The 21,655-nt window shown below is 41.7% G+C and overlaps 1 protein-coding gene and 1 long non-coding RNA gene across 6 annotated transcripts in view; one reads left to right on the plus strand and one right to left on the minus strand.

Annotated features, from left to right (window-relative positions):
- LOC137518602 (poly(rC)-binding protein 3-like) overlaps positions 1-21,655 on the plus strand; it is a 1,088,021-nt gene that overhangs the window by 609,378 nt on the left and 456,988 nt on the right. The window lies entirely within an intron of this gene.
- LOC137518604 (uncharacterized) overlaps positions 15,085-21,655 on the minus strand; it is a 98,672-nt gene continuing 92,101 nt past the window's right edge. Inside the window, exon 5 of the long non-coding RNA XR_011020857.1 lies at positions 15,085-15,206. This is a non-coding gene — a long non-coding RNA (uncharacterized lncRNA). The remainder of the gene's footprint in view (positions 15,207-21,655) is intronic.

Genomic DNA, 21,655 nt, shown 5'->3' on the forward strand with positions numbered 1-21,655 from the left:
TTTATTGTGGTATCGGGCAAAATGATTTCCCCCGGGGGCCATCCTTTTCCGCTTTCTCAATATTTTTAACATGCTCCCCTATCCTGGTACCCAGGCGACGTTTCGTTTTCCCCACATATAATAGATTACAAGGGCATTTTATACAATAGACCACTCTTTCTGAGTTGCAGTTGATGTTATCTCTAATATCAAATTCTCTTGGACCTTAAGCATTTGTAAACGTTTTCGATCTTTTAAAAAAATATACATTGCTGATGTTATAATCCTTGTCAGCTCTGCTGATTAAATATGCATGTATAGCTTCTTAGGTGGAAGAAATGTCTTCAGTGCAGACAGACAGCGATATATTTAATTTGTAAGACAGATTCTAACCCCTTCCCTATTCAAAAGATAAGAAAATATATTGCTGGAATATGGCTTTAAAAAGGGGATTTCAAGGCAGTACCAACACTGATAGCAAAACGAATGCCGAAACAGGTTAAATGGTAAAATTAGACCAATGCCACATAACAAATGAGTTCAAGAGGATGAAATGAATGCTATATAAAATGAACCTAGCCTCTAATTGTATTTTTGGAACCTTGCTTTGATTGCCACATAGGGAACTACATTATTTAGTGCTTTCAGTCAGGCCATTGCAGTTAGTTTGGGAAACAGCTCCCGGAAGAAAAGCAAAGTATTAGCAATGCAATTACCAATATGCTGCTATTTTAGTTTTGTGATGCTGTTTTTATTATCAGTGCTACAGCACATCTCCTCCTTGATCAGTTAAGTTATGGGCATTGCTATAATTATTATTATTTTTAATAACACAGTTGTAAATGGCAAAAGCTAAATAGGGATGGATTTATACCATTGATTCCCCAAAAAAGTAGGCCAATTAAAGCCTATGGCAGTGATTCCACACTTGTGATTGCAATTTCTTAAATCGCAACTGCGGTACCTGCAGAATTTTCGCAGTGATGTCATTCAGCTCACTCTAGAAATTGCTCTGAATCTAGTAGCTAAATCACTTTAAAAAAAAAACAACTGGCATTTTTTAGAGTGATTTGTGATCTCTAGTGGATCCAATGCCTCATTCATTCACATTAGACAATCACAATCAATTATCCAGGGCAACGAAAATCTAGCATTTGTACACAGCTTTGATATTTTACCTATGTTTTGTTAAGGGATTTGGAATGCTCTCACTGTTAGCAAGCTTTTCAGATTAGATTTGGAAAGCACTGCATATGATATTGTCCTTATAAAACTTGCATATCTTACACATTACGCATCATTTGTTCTCTCTGTTGTGCAGTCTTTATTCTGTTATTCGCTGCCGCTTAATATGTCAAATGTAGAGTTGGGCCGAACCTCCGATTTTAGGTTCGCGAACCGGGTTCGCGAACTTTCGCGGAAGGTTCGGTTCGCGTTAAAGTTCGCGAACCGCAATAGACTTCAATGGGGATGCGAACTTTGAAAAAAAAAAAAAATTATGCTGGCCACAAAAGTGATGGAAAAGATGTTTCAAGGGGTCTAACACCTGGAGGGGGGCATGGCGGAGTGGGATACACGCCAAAAGTCACCGGGAAAAATCTGGATTTGACGCAAAGCAGCGTTTTAAGGGCAGAAATCACATTGAATGCTAAATGACAGGCCTAAAGTGCTTTAAAACATCTTGCATGTGTATACATCAATCAGGGAGTGTAATTAAGGTACTGCTTCACACTGACACACCAAACTCCACTGAACAGAACAGGTATGCAGTGGCGGGTTCACTGAACAGAACAGGTATGCAGTGGCGGGTTCACTAAACAGGTATACAGTGGCGGGTCCACTGAACAGAACAGGTATGCAGTGGTGGGTTCACAGAACAGGTATGCAGTGGCAGGATCAATGAACAGGTATGCAGTGGCAGGATCACTGAACAGGTATGCAGTGGCAGGATCAATGAACAGGTATGCAGTGGCAGGATCAATGAACAGGTATGCAGTGGCAGGATCACTGAACAGGTATGCAGTGGCAGGATCAATGAACAGGTATGCAGTGGCAGGATCAATGAACAGGTATGCAGTGGCAGGATCAATGAACAGGTATGCAGTGGCAGGATCAATGAACAGGTATGCAGCCAGGGACAAGCTAAGGCTAACTAATCTTTCCCTATGAGAGACTGCAGTAGCTCGCCCTACTCTAACTAATGCAGGCACACGAGTGGCCACGGCCGCCGCTGCCTGCCTATATAAGGGGGGGTGGGGCTCCAGGGGCTAGTGTAGCCTAATTGGCTACACTGGGCCTGCTGACTGTGATGTAGAGGGTCAAAGTTGACCCTCAGTGCATTATGGGGCGAACCGCAATGGGGCGAACTTTTCCGCAATAAAGTTCGCGTGCGGTACCCGCACGCGAACCACCTAGGTTCGCGCGAACCAGGTTCGCCGGCGAACCGTTCGGCCCAACTCTAGTCAAATGTTTGACCCTTACAAAGGAGAAAATAAATAAAAAAGCCAATTGAATTTGTTATGTTGCCCAGAGATCTATCAGTGTATATTTTCGTACACATTCAAATAGCTCCTAAAATTGGGTGATTAATACAGGCTTGATGGATTTTGCCTAACCACAGTAGTGTTTGCTGAATGAAGACTCCAGTTTTTATTAGAAAAAAACATGAACCCAAGTGAAGCTGACAGCTGTGCAGTTAGGTTCCAAATTCAATTGTGATGGCCAAGCAGACTGTATGAATAGCTGCATTTGTGCTGTCAGAGCCAGGTAAGACCCACAAGCGGATAAATGGGATGCCTATGATGATTCACTCAGCCTTGAACAATACTACCCAGTCACACTTTCAGTTCAGCTTCATCTCACGCCTTTGATTATTTGCATGCAGCTTCCAAATGGACCAAATTTAAAGCATGCCAAGTATAATTATTAACATTCATAGATTCATTCTTCCTCTTTAAGTCCTAATCAATACTCGTGTTCTTGTGTAGTTCACAGCTTCTAATAATTTACATTTATATTTCTAACATAAGCATTAGATTTGCAGCAGAACATCAGCAAGAGAAAATTAGCTTGCTTGAGGCATTTGGCTCTTGAAGGCAGGATCGATGCTGTAAATGTGTAATAAATTCACATAGAAGATTTCAGTGATTTAATGATTTAAAACATGTAAATGCTAATAGCTTGTGCCATATTAAAGTATTCCCATATCTTCAAATAATGCAGGTGTATATGTATGTGTATGTGTGGTGTGGTGTGGTGTGGTGTGGTGTGATGTGTGTGTGTGTGTGTGTGTGTGTGTGTGTGTGTGTGTGTGTGTGTGTGTGTGTGTGTGTGTGTGTATGTGTGTGTGTGTGTGTGTGTGTGTGTGTGTGCTCTGCAATGTTTACATAACAGGGTTGTTTTGTTTTTCCGTATGCTAGTGATGTTATTGTTTTCATTTTCATTGAGGCCCCTTTTCCACTGGCCCCATTTCATCCAATATTAGGATCACATGCTAATTAACCAATAACAAGAACATCACAATTAACATGGTAATAGTGCCTTATTTCCATTATTGTAATTAGATTTTTTGCCAAATGCACCATGTAGGAGTAATGGACTCAGGTACGTACCAATAGCCATGACCTCTGCGATCGGGAGGGGGGCAGTGGCTGTAGGAGCCTTCTCCCTCACCCCACCCACATGCAGAGTAGCGCAGGTAGCGGTGGCATATTTACCTGTTCCAGCACTACGGGTCTCCTCCATGCTTTACAACCGAAAAAACTCCTGCTATTTGCCAGCTCCCAATCGCATGACCAAATGCTGGTCACATGATTGGGATGGGAGCCAGAAGATGGCAGTATAAAGCAAGTGGCTGGTGTTAAGCACAGAAGAGACCTGTTCTGCTAAGAGCAGGTAAATAACTCACTACTCCCTGCGTTACTTTGGGGATGGGGGGCTGCAGTGGGAAGAATTTGGATATCAGGGGGAATCATGACAGTTTTTCAGGGGAAGGGGCAGGGGCTGGGTTCTTGTCATGCCGCTAAATGAAATGTCTTCTAGATAAGAAAGAAAGATGTCAATTTGGACCTACTTACTGTACATTTATTCTTGAAAATACTGAAACTTTTACAGAAAACAAACAATTTCTAGACAAAAGAGATAACTGTTCTTCCACAAAGCTTTCTCTTGCAGTGAAAATTCATTGAGAAGCACATGATCAATTTATCAGGTGATTACTGTAATTTTAAATGGCTAGTACCCTGAGGCATAGAGATCACCATATCAGCAATAACGGCTGCTATGGGGCCCTTAGCCAAGGGGAGGCCTGATCCCGGTGGCAGGGAACTTTTTTGCTTTTAATGAAATTGAAATGTATTCTTCACCCCCTGCCCCAGGACGTAACTAATTCTGCGTGGGCCCACACTACTTTTTAGGAAATTGTGGCCATAGTGTGCTTGCCATGAATCAGATCAGAGGGCCAGATTTATCAAAGCAATTACAACAGTTTTTTTCTTTTTATCTCCTACCTATTGATCACAGTTGTAATCTGCATGTGTTCTGAGAGCAAATTCTCTACTTACAAAATAAGAAAACTTTTTCACTAGTTTTGCATGAATCTCTAGAAATGTCATACAGTTAGAACAGTGCAAAACTGCCATAGAAATAAGAAGTGGTTGATACCACTAAAACTCATGCAAAGCTGCCACACTGAGGTATGATCTGTCAGCTGGTGCTGTGTGTGTTGTTTTATTCTGCACATGACTGAATTCAAATTATCTCTAACAGCTGTCAGGCACATCTCTTCCTTGTAATGCCCAGTCAGCAGTTATACTGTGAGATTTTTTTATTTTTTTTAATGAAAGCAGGAGTACCTGGCCTGATTGGCATCATTCAGTCCAACCTACCCTAAGAAGGGTTCTAGCTGCTGCGGTTTTCCCATTAAAATATTATTATGAGTCATCTTTTCCTGTGTTAAAGCTGTCAAAGTACATCTTACCTCACTTAGAGGATTCTCTCACACAACCTATCTTCTGAGAATTAGTGGAGTCTGTGAGAGTGCAAAAAGAAAAAAAAACAATGGAAATCGTGAGGATTCCTATTGGTTTGTGAATAGACTAATTGGGGGCCCTGGAGGGACTTTTAAAGATGCTTATGGCTCTCAGATATATTAAGAATAGTTAAAGCCCCAATCCTGACATTGCTATTGCCAGCTCCATTGTCCTCCCCACCCTCCAACACATATTACACCTATCCACACCAGCACCTAGAGCCCCAACAGCACCCTGATGTCAGTAACTTCAGCCATGCTTGTATTGCAAATGTTATAACATGATTCTTGGATTGGCATCCTCCAGTGGGCACCTGTATAAGAATTATGTACTTAACTATTAAAAGCACCATAACACCAACCACAATCTCCCCCCCCCCCCCCCCCCCAGCCTGTCAGTAGGTAGGAGGTTGTTCTTCAGAGAGTAGAAATCTACAGCTGAAAAGTAAAGCCAAAAGCAGGATGTCCCACAGCCTGTACCCTTCTCACTTATCTGACAATGGATATACCTGTAATCTGTGCCTCACAAAGCACCATGCTCCCCTAGAGGATAATTACACACAATCATGTATGTAGCACGAAGGTTAGACTAAACAACTAATATGAGCCATTTGGATAAAGCAGCCGATCAATATCTGCCATTTAGACAAAACAGCCAATATCAGCCATTTAGACAGAACAACCAATATCAGCTGTTTGGATAAATAGCCAATATCAGCCATTTAAACAAAACGGACAATATCAGCCATTTCATGCTACTATTGGCTATATGAAAGAAGTAATTTTATCCAAGTATCCGCTAAGTGTCATATAATCATGGCAAACATCATGGACTGCTTGTTAACTTTGTTGGCTAATACTGTGTCAACAGACCGTGTTTTAATGGAACATCGAGGTGTGGGAGATCGAACTTTACTTATCTTAGACTTCTTCTGCCCCCAGCAGCCTATCAGGTCCCTCGCTGTTGTTCCGATTCCCTCCAGGATGCCACTGCCCCCTTCTAAAGATCTTGCTACTGCGCATGTGTGGGCCCATCTGCACACTTCCTCAGTCATACTCCTGGAGTCGAGAGAGTTCTGCGCATGTGCAGTTTAAGTCTTTGTGAACTGCGCAATTGCAGAACACTCCAGGCTATTGAAACGCAGCCGAGGAGGCACGTGAACGGGCCCACACATGCGCAGTAGCCTCCGACACTGGGCAACAATTGGATATTTCAGAGGGGCTCTTAGCAGCCTGGGGGGGATTAGAGCTACAGTGAGGGACCAGATAGACTGCTGGGTACTGGAAGAAGCCCCAAATAAGTTTAAATGATCTCATTCTCTCCCGCCTCCAGTATTCCTTTAACCACTTGCCGACCGCGCACTCATAACGCGCGTCGGCAAAGTGGCAGCTGCAGGACCAGCGACGCAGATCTGCGTCGCCGGCTGCAGGCTGATCAAACAGGGAACAGCCGCTCGCGCGAGCGGCTGCTTCCTGTCAATTCACGGCGGGGGGCTCCGTGAATAGCCTGCGGGCCACCGATCGCGGCTCGCAGGCTAAATGTAAACACAAGCGGAAATAACATTTGTACAATGCTGCTAACAGTAGCAGCGTTGCACTAGATCAGCGATCCCCGGCCAATCAGCCGATCTCTGGGGAAGGGAGGGTGGAGAGGGAGAGGGGGAATCCTGCGGTGGAGGGGGCTTTGAGGTGCCCCCCCCACCAGCCACACGCAGGCAGGAGCGATCAAACCCCCCCAGCACATCATCCCCCTAGTGGGGAAAAAAGGGGGGCGATCTGGTCACTCTGCCTGGTGTTTGATCTGTGCTGGGGGCTGTAGAGCCCACCCAGCACAGATCAGCGAAATCAGCGCTGGTCCTTAAGGGGGGTAAAGGCTGGGTCATCAAGTGGTTAAGAACCACTATCACAAAAAAAATGTAAAATACATGTAGGCACATATATATAAGATGCACAGTTCTTTCAGAGTAAAATGCATTATACATTACTTTTTTCCTATGTCACTGTCACTTATAGTAGGTAGTAAAAATCTGACAAATCTGGTTTTGGATATGGAGGATGGAAGTCAGCACCAATGCATTTGGAAGTAAGAGTGAGATTTGGAGAATGCGTGCAGCATGAGATAGGTGACCTAGCTGTAAAAACATGACATCAGTTAACTGAGCACTTTTGGTAGAGCACACAGGAATCATACAAGAATATTACAGTTCAAGACAGAGACAAAATATTCTAACCATTAAGTTTATGTTCAACTTGCCAGATGGCCTAAGTTTTTGACAGGAATAATTCCACCTAAATTTGTCTTTTATAGTGAGTCACAAAGAAATACTCTAAATAATAGCACGCTGTAAGTGAAAAATCGATTTTTACTAACTGATGTGCAATGTGAATTCTCACTAGAGTCAACAAGACCAACTTTATCTACTTTCCCTTAAAACCAAAGCTCTCAAGAAAAATTTCAAATGCACCAAAGCAAATAAAATGTCTTACGCACTAAGATAAACTGTCAAAGAGGGCCATATTATTTTAGGACCCAAGTTAAACACAAAAGTTTGTTTTTGAGCACAAAACTTGATGTAACAGCCTTATGGTGCTGTTTTTATGTTCACAAATTCCTATGTTCCCAAATCCTGTTTTATTTTACTAGCTTGTGCATATTCATGATGTTTCAAGAAGTTATCCAAATTAACATAACATAGGATGTTACTTTACTATGAGCCTGGCTTACTAAGGCATCTGCACAGATCACCTAGCATCAAATGTGAGGATACCTTGGTGTTGATTCATAAAATGTAATTTGTTCATTATAGCATGTTTTCATTCTGCTCCCTAGGTGCACTCTTTCTCCTTAGTCACACATGTGAACAAAGTTTTGCATTTATTTTGTATGTGATTTAAAACATACATTTTTGCACAAAAGAAAAATTGTACAAGAATGAGCTCATTCAGTATCATTAAATTAATGAGGATAGCTTTTAAGTTGCCAGCAGTGTGTTTCTCCTGTAGGACTTAAGGATCAAGGGAGAGTTTAATCTTGCCTGTGCAGAAAAATCACACGTTTTGCTGCACACAATTTGTCCAACATTATGGTTGTGATTACAACACATTCGTTTTGACACAGTAGCTCAAGGACTGTCAGTGAGAAAATAGACACAGTGTGTGAAATGATGTTGCATGTTGTAAGTTTATTCCTCCATGTGAAATTTGCATTTAACTGAACAAATTACTTATATGAGTTTTAAGTTGTTATGTAGATTTGCATGTGGGAAAATGCATGTGAATCTGACAAGTGTGAACATGGAGTAACTTAAGACATGCAGGAAGCAAGTTTTTGCCTGACATACAGACATTCTCTGCTGTTATTATGTAAGATAAATATTGATCAGCATTGAATTGGTTGTTCATTTCTGGTTTACAGTGAATAGATAATTCAAACTGAAACGATAACATCTCAAAATAACACAATCATTAACCACTTGCCGACCAGGGGATGTTACACTGATCGGTGCTGCGTGGGCTCTACAGCCCGCAGCACCGATCAGGAGTGCAGCAGGGCGATCAGACTACCCCCCTTTTTTCCCCACTAGGGGGATGTCCTGCTGGGGGGGTCTGATCGCCGCCGGCTGCAGTTGCTTAGCGGGGGGGGCTCTTCAAAGCCCCCCTCCGCAGCGCTTTCAGCCCTCTCGCCAGCTCCCTCCCTCTCCCTTCCCCTGTGTGCTGCGCAGGACGGATTTCCGTCCTGCGCATTGAAGGATAGGCTTCAGCCTATCATATGCCGGCGATCCCCGGCCAATCAGAGGCCGGGGATCGCCGATCTGCCTTACGGCGCTGCTGCGCAGCAGCGCCGTATGATGTAAACAGCGGGGATTTCTTCCCCGCCTGTTTACATTTTGCCGGCGAGCCGCCATCGGCGGCTCTCCGGCTGTTCACGGAGACACCCTCCGTGAACTGACATGGAAAGGCCGCTCGATCAAGCGGCCGTTTCCATGGTAACCCGCAGACGACCAGTTTACGCCAATCGGCGTTAGCTGGTCGTCAAGAGGTTAAAGAAAACATAACTATTGAAAATAAACTAAGATGGTCCCTGTTCAACAGTTTGCATATCCTTAGTTCTAATACTGTGTATCCCCCATTTAGCATCAACGAGAGCTTGTGTCTTCTGATAGTTGTGGAGGAGGGACTTCATTTTTTCAGATAGCAATGCTGCCTATTCTTCTTGGCAAAAAGCCTCCAGTCCCTGTAAATTCTTGGACTGTCTAGCATGAACTGCGCATTTGAGATCTCCCCAAAGTGGCTTAATGATATTGAGGTCAAAAGACTGACAGCCACTCCTGAAACTGTATTTTTTTTTGCTGTAGCCAATGGCGCTGGCCAAATTCCCCCATCTCTCAAAACACAGGAGATCAATGTCTATGCTTCATGTTGGGATGGAGTAATTTGTATCATAGACCTTGATCCTGCTATGCATATCTTTTTTAAACAGGCTTTTTTGTGACATGGCACATCGGTGGCTTTCTTATGGAAACCATGCAACCCATCTCTCTTAAACTGCCTCCTTATTATGCATCTTGAAACATCCACACCACATTTCTGTTTAGGAGCCCAGATTTCAGCTGAAGTTCTTTGTGGTTTTTTCTTTGCATCTCAAACAAAATGTTTGTTGGTTTTGCTAACCTACCTGCCAGGATGTGTAAATTAGTGTTAGCAAAGGAAATGTATTGATGCAATATTCATAATGTTCAATAGCAGGATCCTGCTGAGCTGTAAATACAGTATTATCTAATCAACATCCATGCCTTCAAATATTATTATTATTATATATAGCATTGGCACATTTTCCATAGCATTATACATAATCCTTGAGCAGGTTCATCATAATCTAATGTCCCTAGCTTAGTCTAGGGTCAGTTTTGAAAAGACAAATGCCAGTTAACCTATCCCTATGCTTTTGGGATTATGGAAAGAAGGAGTACTCAAAGGAAAGCCATGCAAACAATATTATGCAAAATCTCTATAATGCCCAGTGTGTCTATCCTACTTTATTCAAAGGTATGAAAGCATACCATATAGCACTTTAGTCATCACAAGGGCTTACAGATCTTTCCTTGGTGTTTCTCTGTGTTTCTCTCCTACTGATCTGAGCAGTGGCAAAAGGAATGGTCTTAAAGCCTAGTGGTAACCATATACTTAACATTTGAGTCTACAGATGGTAGGTTGGCAAACACCAATAGCCAGCCTGCCATCTGCATACATTACTTGTAGAGTAATGTCTGCAATAAACCCAGCAACATCTGCTGAAACAGAGCCTCCAACAGACAGCTTACTTCTCAAAACACTTCTTAAAAGTTCCAATAAAGCCTTTATTCCAAGAGGGAACTAACACAGAATAATGCACTCATTAATCAGAATTATAAAGTGCACGCAGTACAGGTAGGTCTAAACAGACTAGGTTTACAACAACAGAAGGCAGAAACATACTAATACACAACGATTGGCAGCATGTGGCAACAGCCCAAAAAATAGTATGTGTTTGCTTTGTGCATTCAGTTTTAATTGTAAATTTCTTCCTTAAAGGCAGGCTAAAAACACAGAGACATCTTGCACAAGGTCCTGGAAGCATAAGTGTTTTTTGAGGGGGTTAATTTCTGCTCATTTTTTCAGCACTTTCCTGACAGCTCCATGGGACATGATTCTAAAGTGGGAATTCAGAGTTACACCACATTTTTTAAGCATCAAGCTTCACTTAAGTGTAGTGAACCTTTTATTTCCCAAAGTGGAGGACTCACAGAACTTGAGAATTCCAGAAATGCCCACTGGTCTCTTTAAAGCATAAACTAACAACAGAGTTTGTAATTAAGACAGCCAGCTCAGGGTGTATTTTATATCTTTATTTATTAAAAGTTACGTTTTATATCCTACTAAAGAGGCAACAATTGTGCTGTTAGTTTAAGTAATCAGGTGTTTGTGAATTCTCTTTAAAGCATGTCAGATCCCTTAAAGAGACTCTGTAATGAAAAAAGTCCCCCTGTGGGATACTCACTTTGGAAAGGGGGAAGCCTCTGGATCCTATCGAGGCTTCCCCGTACTCCTTCGTCTCAAGGTGGTCTTGCTGCAGCCCACTGAATGCACAGCCGAAAATGTGTCAGGCTGTGCAATATTTACCTTTCCCCATTCCAGTGGGGGCGCCATTGCGGCTCTCCACTCAGAAATAGGCGGAAATAGCCAATCTCAGTCGAGTAGCCGCTACTGAGCAGGCGCAAGAGACTTGCGCCTGTACAGTATAGCGGACCCAACTGGGATCGGCTGTTTCCTCCTATTTCTGAATTGAGAGCCACTACTGCGCCTGCACTGGAGCCAGGAGGGTAAATATTTACATGCCCGCTGTTCAGTAGGCTGCAGCGAGACCACCCTGGGACACAGGAGGATGGGGGAAGCCTCGATAGGATCCAGAGGCTTCCCCCTCCTGAGGTGCGTATCCCCAGGGGTATTTTTTAAAGTTACAGATCTCTTTAAAGAATAGGGGACACTCATGCTAACCTAGAAATAAAAAACACATATATAAGTAGATAAATACTAGTTCTATTTACATAACAGATGTATTGCACTGTCCACGTTATGATTCTTGTGAATGTTATAAAGGAAAAGCAGAGAATCCTATTCTAGACAGTTTTCATCTTGGTTACCTTTGAATGAAGCTAATCCTGACATCATTTCCTCCCTCTCTCTCTTTTTCGCCTCTTGCTAATTGTGTATTTGTTACCCACCCTCCTCCCAGAGTCTTCGGACACTCCCACTGAGGTCTATACTAGGAAGTGCACTGTCTTATGTAATTAGAAGGAGGGGGATATAAAGGCAAGAGAAGGAATATATTATGGATAAAAAAGACCCCCCAGCATGCAACTGTTTGGCAATGGCAATTAAAGGGCCAGTGCTCCTGAGGTATGTGATAACTCCAAACCATAACAGCAGAAAAAGTTTGGGAAGTTTTGAATGCAGGATTAGCATCTTTATCACTTAATACACTCAGACCAGTTGCTGTTAAAATGTTATTTTATTTTTATGGTGACAATCCCACTTTAAAGGATACCACAACTGAAATGTGACATAATGAGATAGACATGTTTATGTACAGTGCCTAGCTCACAGATAACTATGCTATGTTCCTTTTTTTCTTTCTCTGCCTGAAAGAGTTAAATATCAGGTATGTAAGTGGCTGACTCAGTCCTGACTCAGACAGGAAGTGACTACAGTGTGACCCTCACTGATAAGAAATTCCAACTATAAAACACTTTCCTAGCAGAAAATGGCTTCTGAGAGCAAGAAAGAGGTAAAAAAAGGGAATTTCTTATCAGTGAGGGTCACACTGTAGTCACTTCCTGTCTGAGTCAGGACTGAGTCAGCCACTTACATACCTGATATTTAACTCTTTCAGGCAGAGAAAGAAAAAAAGGAACACCACATAGTTATCTGTGTGCTAGGCACTGTACATACACATGTCTATCTCATTATGTCACATTTCAGTTGTGGTATCCTTTAAGTCCTATTTTCTCTTTTATATACCACAGAAGCTAAAGTTAAAAGGACCACTGTTGCGAAAATCTAAAAAATGTAAAAAAACTGTAAATATATAAAGATAAGAAGTATGATCCTTCAGAGTAAAATGAGCCATCATTTACATTTTTACTGTGTTGCTGGCACTTACAGTAAGTAGAAGAAATCTGACAGAACCGACAGGTTTTGGACTAACTCATTTCCTCATGGGGTTTTTCAGGGTTTTCTTTATTTTCAAAAGCACATAGTGAATGGCAGTTGCTCTGTCCAACTACCAAAAAAGTGTATTGTGAGCAGGGAGGCTGGCCAGCAGCTTTGTATAAATCTTCTTTGTATCTCTCCAGCCGCCGGAAAGATACATAGAGAGCGTACTTACTCCCCGTGTCTGCGTGGGTTTCCTCCGGGCACTCCGATTTCCTCTCACACCCCAAAAACCAACAGATACGATAAGTTAATTAGTTTCCCCTAAATTGGACCTAGACTATGATACATGCACTATACAATACATACATAGACATATGACTAGGGTAGGGACTAGATTGTGAGCTCCTCTGAGGGACAGTTAGTGACAAGACAATATACTCTGTACAGCACTGCATAATATGTTGGCACTATATAAATACTTAAGTAAATAAAAGAAATAACAATGATCTGGTGAGGATTTCATTTTTCCATAGCAACAGTGAAGTTGCAGTCAAAAGCAATTTTTCATATTAGTTTCTTCGTATTTACTCTGCTATATTTTAATGAGCATGTTGAAAATATGGTTTTGTCGGTTATCCACAATAGGGAGATGTGTAATTCATTGATGTTGTAATGATCAACAACAGCAGTGATCAACAACAGCAGTAATAAGATATCTCTTTACAATGAAAGTGTTTTACCTTCTGTGAGTCAGACCTGTGCCATAAACCTGTATTAACAGATATGTGTAGTAAAATGACAGCACCTAAAGGCTGTCAGAGCTGACAGGGGCTGTCATGCTGGCAGTTTGATTTTTGCTGTGTGTGTGTGTGTGGGGGTTGTTATTTTTCACTAGTTCACTATATATATGTGTATCTCCTGACGAAGCTCGATTTTAGTATTGGGTGAAACATGTTGCATCTGTGTGCAGTGTAGGGGGTGAAACACCCATCTGACCTACTGTCTTCTTTGATGTATGTAGGAACAATACCTATCCTGGGTCAAGTATATGTACACCATTTTTGAGTGTTAGCATGATATGGCGACAGCTCCACTCTATTGTATACAGTATATATGTGACCTTGGGGTAGGAAATCAGAATAGTGTGAGGCAAGGATATTATTTGACAACTTGCCCCACTGCTACATACTCCTCTGTGTCTATATACAGGTCACAGGTATGTACTGCACTGTGCCTACTTTATATGTGTGTAATACTGCTCTTATTTTTTTTATTGAACCTAATAAAAGTTATATTTTAAGTGCGGTTTAGGGGCCCCTCCCAAATTTGGGACATGTAATTAATGTGCGAGTCCCCCGAGTACTCATTTTTGTAATTTCACAGTAAATGGTGCCAATTCACTTCTAGGCAGTCTCTCATGCAGGCATGCTTATTAAAACCTCAGTGTCCAGTGACCAATGCAAATAGTTCTGACTGCGGTAGCTCTGGTAGTACTTGAAGTTCTACATCACTGAAGTCACCTGTCACCCATTATTACTACTTTGACTGTCCTTTACTAGTGCTCTCCTGATTCTGTTATCATCTTGAACATGAATATTACCTTTGTCTTGTTTGCCACCTGTGCTGACACTTCAGTGGCTTTGTCTTGTCTGCTGCCTGCTCTGACCTCGACCTGAATAATGACTTCACCCAGATGGCTGCCAGTCCAGACCCTAGCCTATTTAACAACTAAGACTCTTCCATCTAGTCCCCCAGGCTAGCCTGTACTATTTAACTGCTGATGGGTAATCCCCGGGGTAGTTACCTTGTGGCCGCTTGCAGCAAAGTAGTTCATTGCTCACAATTCAAAATCTGTGCCTAGTTTAAAACGTCTCAATGATCAGCTGCTAAAGTTAAGTTCTTCAGATGAAACTTATGGTTTAATCAATACAATCTTCAGCACTGCTCTGACAATCTCCTCTCCCCACTGATGGGAAATAAGCCCATTGCTTGGTAGAGGTATTGATCAATTGTACTTTGGGAAGGCACTCTGGGTCATACCAGTGAATACTTTTACTCTGCAGCCTTGGAAGAGCCCATAACAACAACCAGTGCTGGGGTTAACAGGTCCTGACTATTCTAACAGCCTAGCACTAGGTACGACTCACAGGCAGCATTTTTCGATAACGATTAACAAATATGTTAGAACTGACAGAACTGACTTTTACAACCTCCAAAGCCAAGACCCACAGGACTCCTGAGTGCCCAAGATACACCAGTGGCCAGAGGTTGCAGAACATGCTTTAAAGTTGCTTGCCTACCTTGTTGTAAGTTTGTTATCCGAAAGACTCAGCTCAGCTGAGGGTTTGTAACTGACAGACATTCCCCATTTTCCACAGCCAATGTAGATTAGCAGATTTTTATTTAAATGAGCCAGAACAGGATCTCAGTGGGCTTCAGCAACCCTCTCACAAGTTTCACTGATTAGCTGCAACCGGGTACTAGGTGTGCCAAATTCCTAATATTCCTAAAAAGAAAAGAAAAACATTTAAGGACATATTAACTGGCCTCTGTGGCCTGCCAAATTATTCCAATGCAGAGAAGAACACTTAAAATAATTTCTAGTCTGTGCACTGCCATATTTATATTTCCAACTATAAGGACCCCTCCAATTGATTTATGTTTGTGCTCTGTGGCCTCTCAAATTACTTTTATCATGGTGAGGACCACTTACAGTGCTTGTCGCCTGTGCTATGTGGCCTACTGTATTTATAGTTACAACTATATTGTCTCTTCCAACTGCCTTGTGCCTCTGCACTGTGGCCTGCCAAATATATCATTATTATTATTAAAGTATTGAGGACTCTTTCCACTGCTTTCTGCCTGCACTATATAGGCTACCTTGTTTGTTCTTTCAACTTTAACAATCCTTCCAACTGCCTTGTGCCCCTGCTCTGCTTTGTGACCTGTCTACTTTTTGGTTGAGAGAATTCCTCTAAGGTCTTTCTGCCTCCACTTAGAGGCATATATGCTCACGTAAAGAATTGCAAACCATTTCAAAAGCTTGCTTTCTCTAATATGGAGCCAGGCCCTTTGCTACGGAAACCCCTCTGATGGCCTTTTACCTCTACCTAGAGGAATATATAAGGGCAGAGGTTGGGATAGATAGAGCAAGGTATTCACTACCAAGATACAGAATTGTTCTTAAGGTAGTTCCAAAGCTGAAAAAAAACATACATATCCAGGCATCTAAACATTTTAAGGGATGGCATAATTGTCAAGTGAAGGATATTGTTTTTCTTGGGTTGGAAATAATCCCGAGGGATCCGAGAGGTGGGGATTACATAGCTAAAATGTCAAGAGCTGAAAGCAAATGGATATTTAATCTGGACACCCTGGCCCCAAGGGGCCTAAATGAAGAAATGGAAGTGTTTGGTTTCTTAAAATGAATAAAGATGGAGGAGATATGAAATATGAACTATGAAGTTATGTATGTATGGATGAGAGTGACAGTAGGTGCTGATGAATATGGCAGTGGCTGATGATATTATTATTATTTTTTTATATATTTTTTTTATATAATTTTAGGAGTATTCTTATAATATCCTTTAAAAATATTCTTTCTATTCTTGTGATTGTAGATTTTTTACACATTGTGCATCTTAATGTATGTATTTTTACTAAAAATAATTATAATGGAGAAGGAAGACTTGATACAGCGTGAAAATATGAATATGAAAATGGGTGAAGGTAAAACCAGGACTTAAAATGGAAAGTGCACTAGATAGGAGAGATAAATGAGAATCCTGTGACTTTAAGGAGGCAAGGAGGGGGAGGTAACCTTGCACTATTTAAAGATGGCTGCTGAGGCTGATCATAACTCCAATTTATTCTGAGGAAGACACCCGTGAGTGTTGAAACATGTTAATGGGATTGACTGGGGCGCCCCATAAGATCCAATTGGAAGTTTGACCCTGACTGTATGGAATAGTGTGCACCCACACGCAGGGACGGATCTAGACCAAGTTGCCCCAAGTTGCGCCTGGGGCAAGGTCAGGTTTTGGCGCCTAAACTGCCATTCCCCATCCACATTTTGCTGCCTTTTTAAGAATTCAACAAACTGCGCCTGGGGCAAGAGACCCGCTTGCCCCCCCCCCTAGATCCGTCCCTGCCCACACGCACATCTACAGCTGGGGACAGCCGAAGTGCAACTGGAACGCAAGGAAGTGAGCTGTGGCACGCAAGGAAGTCACTGAACAGCGTGACCCCTGAACCGGAAGCACTGGTGGTGAGTGCAGCGGGGAGGATTGTAGCGAAGTGGACGCCACAGGTTGTCGCGTAGCGTCGCACTTCAACGGTGTGAGGCGGCTGAAGAGCGGTATCGGAGCGGCCAGACCGTATATCCTAACAGCTGAGTCCAAGTGAGTACTACATGTGGTGCTGCTATAACGGAGGATTGGAGCGTGATTTGAAGGACTGGGAGTGAGCAAACGGTTACTGTATCTATCTCAGTGTACACATTGTCCTCGCCATAGCCACCCTCTAACAGTATATCTAAGGACAACTCTGGGGATGGACGGTTAGTGGCCATTTTTTATAGTTACGCTCAGTATTTATACGCAAAGAAAAAGAAAGAGAGAGGGAGAGAAGAAAAAAACTTTCCCATTTTTTGCAACTTTTGTATTTTTTATAATATTCATCAGCACACTGCTTAAGTATGAATGAAAGTGTGTGAGTGCTACATAGTGGCATATTTTATTATTGTTGTGGCAGGACATATTCTTTTATGATTGTTGACATAAGTGAAAATAAAATAAAAGGGAAAGTTTTCTAACGCAATTTCTGGCGCTCCTCATAATTTTTTATACAACCTAGCTATTTTATACTGGAGATAGGGGTACTCCTGTGCAGTGAGGTAGCAGCAAGATAAAGTGTGTTGTGTATAGGGTGTGTAATTCTCCCTACCTATACATACACCCTTTGGGTGTGTATCCTTTATTTAATCCGCAAAGCGCCCCTAATCTTTTTTTCATATCCAGGCATATCGCCTCTAGTTAGGACATTAAATAAGTTATTAGGGAAAGGGAGGTGCTGAAGGGTATGTGGCCAGAAAACAGCAAACATCTATTAACCCTTCGCACTCTCGCGTGCAAATGTTCAAATAAATGCATTCACAGATTCATTTATCCAGACATCACTGTTATCCCTACAGATAAGTTAAAAGCCGGGGTCTTAGTTCACAGAAGAATGCATTCTTATGCTTAGTCACCTATACTGCGCAGAAGTACCCAGGTAAACATAGGTGTCCTAACTCTGGCCCTGTAACATGCATAGTGCAGACATGCAAACATTCATTGCATCAAACCTATCTAGGGATTAGGAGCACACATCCTGACGTCCTCTCATGGGACAGATAGCGCATCTTACCAATCGCACAAGGGAGCTAACGTAATGTATCCATGCGCACCATGCACATACACCAGCATAAGCTGTGTGCATGCTGACAAACACATGCAGGGGAAGAAGGGAGTGCACTGAATTAAAACCCTAGCCACAGGGGTCAGTAACAAGAAAAAAAACACATACATCCAGGCACATCGCCTCTAGTTAGGACATTAAATAAGTTATTAAGGAAAGGGAGGTGCTGATGGAGGTGTGGCCAGAAAACAGCAAACATCTATTAACCCTTCGCACTCCCGCATGCAAATGTTCAAACAAATGCATTCACAGATTCACTCATCCAGGCACCACTGGTATCCCTACAGCGAACTTAAAAGCCGGGGTCTTAGTTCACAAAAGAATGCATTCTTATGCTTAGTCACCTATACTGCGCAGAAGTACCCAGGTAAACATAGGTGTCCTAACTTGCCCTGTAACATGCATAGTGCAGACATGCAAACATTCATTGCATCAAACCTATCTAGGGATTAGGAGCACACTATGTTTACCTGGGTACTTCTGCGCAGTATAGGTGACTAAGCATAAGAATGCATTCTTCTGTGAACTAAGACCCCGGCTTTTAACTTAGCTGTAGGGATAACAGTGGTGCCTGGATGAGTGAATCTGTGAATACATTTGTTTGAACATTTGCATGTGAGAGTGCAAAGGATTAATAGATTTTTGCTAGTTCCAAAGCTGAGCCACAATGATTTCTAAACAGTATCAACAGGATTATGGGACCCCAATAATCTGTAGATTGATGTTCTGACATTTCTTTCATGTTGGCCTTGAAGCTGCATAAATGTTTGTCCCAGTGCACATAAAGATTTCCCCACTTTTTTTTTACTGCAAAGTGTTCTGCACACAGGTGTTTTTGTTGTCTCTGGCTTCTGTACAAGCTCTCCTGGGAGCCAATGTCAAATTTCTGGAAAGGCCACAAAGCTGTCACTCAAAGGGGACATTTGGACAAGGTTACACATGGAAGAGAGGGACTGCTGTACAAAAATGTTACACATGGAAGAGAGGAACTGTTGTACAACAGTGTTACACATGGAAGAGAGGAACTGCTGTACTACAATGTTACACATGGAAGAGAGGAACTGCTGTACAACAGTGTTACACATGGAAGAGAGGAACTGCTGTACTACAATGTTATACATGGAAGAGAGGAACTGCTGTACAACAGTGTTACACATGGAAGAGAGGAACTGCTGTACTACAATGTTATACATGGAAGAGAGGAACTGCTGTACAACAGTGTTACACATGGAAGAGAGGAACTGCTGTACTACAATGTTACACATGGAAGAGATGAACTGCTGTACAAGGATGTTACACATGGAAGAGGGGGCTACACATGAAATGGATGGGACACTGCTGCACATGGAAGGGGAGCAAGTTGGCCAGTGGGTGGGAAAAGTATAAATCCAGCCTTGCAGAGACTAGAACAGAAACCAGAATATTTCTCCTGTTGACTTCAATGTGATTTGAATTCCACTCCCAAATGAATCAGAACATTGAGGGAAATTCCATCAACACTGGTGGTAAGGTAATATAGAATGGTTGACACTGCAAATGGTCACTTTAAGTCACGGACATTCCGTACTGGAAGTACAGCATACATGTATAATGATTAAATAAGGAAAATCATAGAACATGTTTTTAAAACCTTAATATTCATTAAGATGATTTACATTAGAGTGATAATTTTTACATATAAACAATTTCAAAGGTTATTTCTTCTCTTTAAAGGATACCCGAACTGAAATGTGACATAATGAGATAGACATGTGTATGTACAGTGCCTAGCACACAAATAACTATGTTGTGTTCCTTTTTTTATTTATCTGCCTGAAAGAGTTAAATATAAGGTATGCAAGTGGCTGACTCAGTCCTGACTCAGACAGGAAGTGACTACAGTGTAACCTTTACTGATAAGAAATTCCAACTATGAAACACTTTCCTAGCAGAAAATGGCTTCTGAGAGCAAGAAAGAGGTAAAAAAGGGGAATTTCTTATCAGTGAGGGTCACATTGTAGTCACTTCCTGTCTGAGTCAGGACTGAGTCAGCCACTTACATATCTGATATTTAACTCTTTAAGGCAGAGAAAGAAAAAAAGGAATACAGCCTAGTTATTTGTGTGCTAGGCACTGTACATACACATGTCTATCTCATTATGTCACATTTCAGTTCGGGTATCCTTTAATTAGCATTACAGTGTTTAACATGTTGTCTTCCATTGATTCAATCAGAAAACAGCCAAGAGACAGCTAACAATAACCAAACCAATTAACAAAATCACAAAAAGTAACACAGGAAAGTTACATGTATTAGAAAAACATGAATACAAGAGAGTTGAGGAAGCTTGGGAGACAAATCAATCTCCACATAATAGAACTTAATGACATAGGAGAAACGATCACAACATAATGAAGCTTGTTAGAAGATAATAACAGGAGGTAAATAAGTAATGAGATTATGATGAAATAAACTGCACAATGAGAATGTGGTAGAGGGTGGGCAGAGCTTTCATAAAAATGCTGAATTGAAGCATCAATTTGACAGAGGAAGGGCCTTGCGCAGGTCAGGATGCAAGCATATAAAGGTTATTCTGGCTTAAAGAAACTTCATTTAAACTGGTAATCCCATTTAAGTTTTGAGGTGAGCAGAAGCAAACTTACACTTTCATGTAGAGACTTTACCAGTAAATTACATTTTCAATGCACGGGCGATATCTGTTGACATATCTGTCTCATTTAAAATAAATGACCTCCTCACTTCCCTGGACACTGATTATTCTAGAGTCTTGTTATGTGAGCTGGTGGTCAGCATGAAAAAGGCTGTTAAGTCAGTGGTGCCCTTTCCACCAAACAGTGGCTTAAAGCAAATGTGAAGTTCAATTAAAAAAAAAACAGATTCTTAACTATGGAGAGGGAAGGCTCTGAATGTAAATAAGCCTTCCCATTCCTTTTACAGTCCCCTCTCTCCAGTGCTATCACCCAATTCAAATCTGCCACCATGGGAGTCTTCAGAATGTTTCAGGAGTCCAAGTGCTCCTGAAGATAGGCGGCTCCATAATGCACATGCGTGTGCATAGTTTGGAGTGGTCTGTCTTCAGGAGCACTTAGGCTACCAAAGCCTTCAGAGGATATTCAGAGCTGTACTCAACAAATAGGTTGAAAAGTTCTTCTTTGATTCTTTCTTTTCTGTATTCATCCAGAACACATGGGTCTTTGGCAAGGTGTTTATGAGCAAAGTTTGGTCTTGGTGTTCTGGATTGCAAAGATTTTCTTGTGGCACTATGCACTGGGGCAATATCAGTAGTAAGAACTACCTGTAGGTCATGTAACCAAATTCTGGAATTCTTACAGATTGATTTTAGCGTCTTGCATATTGCTGTTAGACTAGACTTGTTAGAAAGACAGTTTTAAAATTCTTTTCTAGTTTTAGATGATTTTTAAGAATGTAAAATGGTTATTGACAATTGATGACATACAGTCTTTTGACTCCTAAGCATGTATCTATCAAAAGGGCCT

The sequence above is a fragment of the Hyperolius riggenbachi genome, chromosome 5 (assembly GCF_040937935.1).
Source record: "Hyperolius riggenbachi isolate aHypRig1 chromosome 5, aHypRig1.pri, whole genome shotgun sequence".
In the NCBI taxonomy this organism is placed as follows: Eukaryota; Metazoa; Chordata; class Amphibia; order Anura; family Hyperoliidae; genus Hyperolius; species Hyperolius riggenbachi.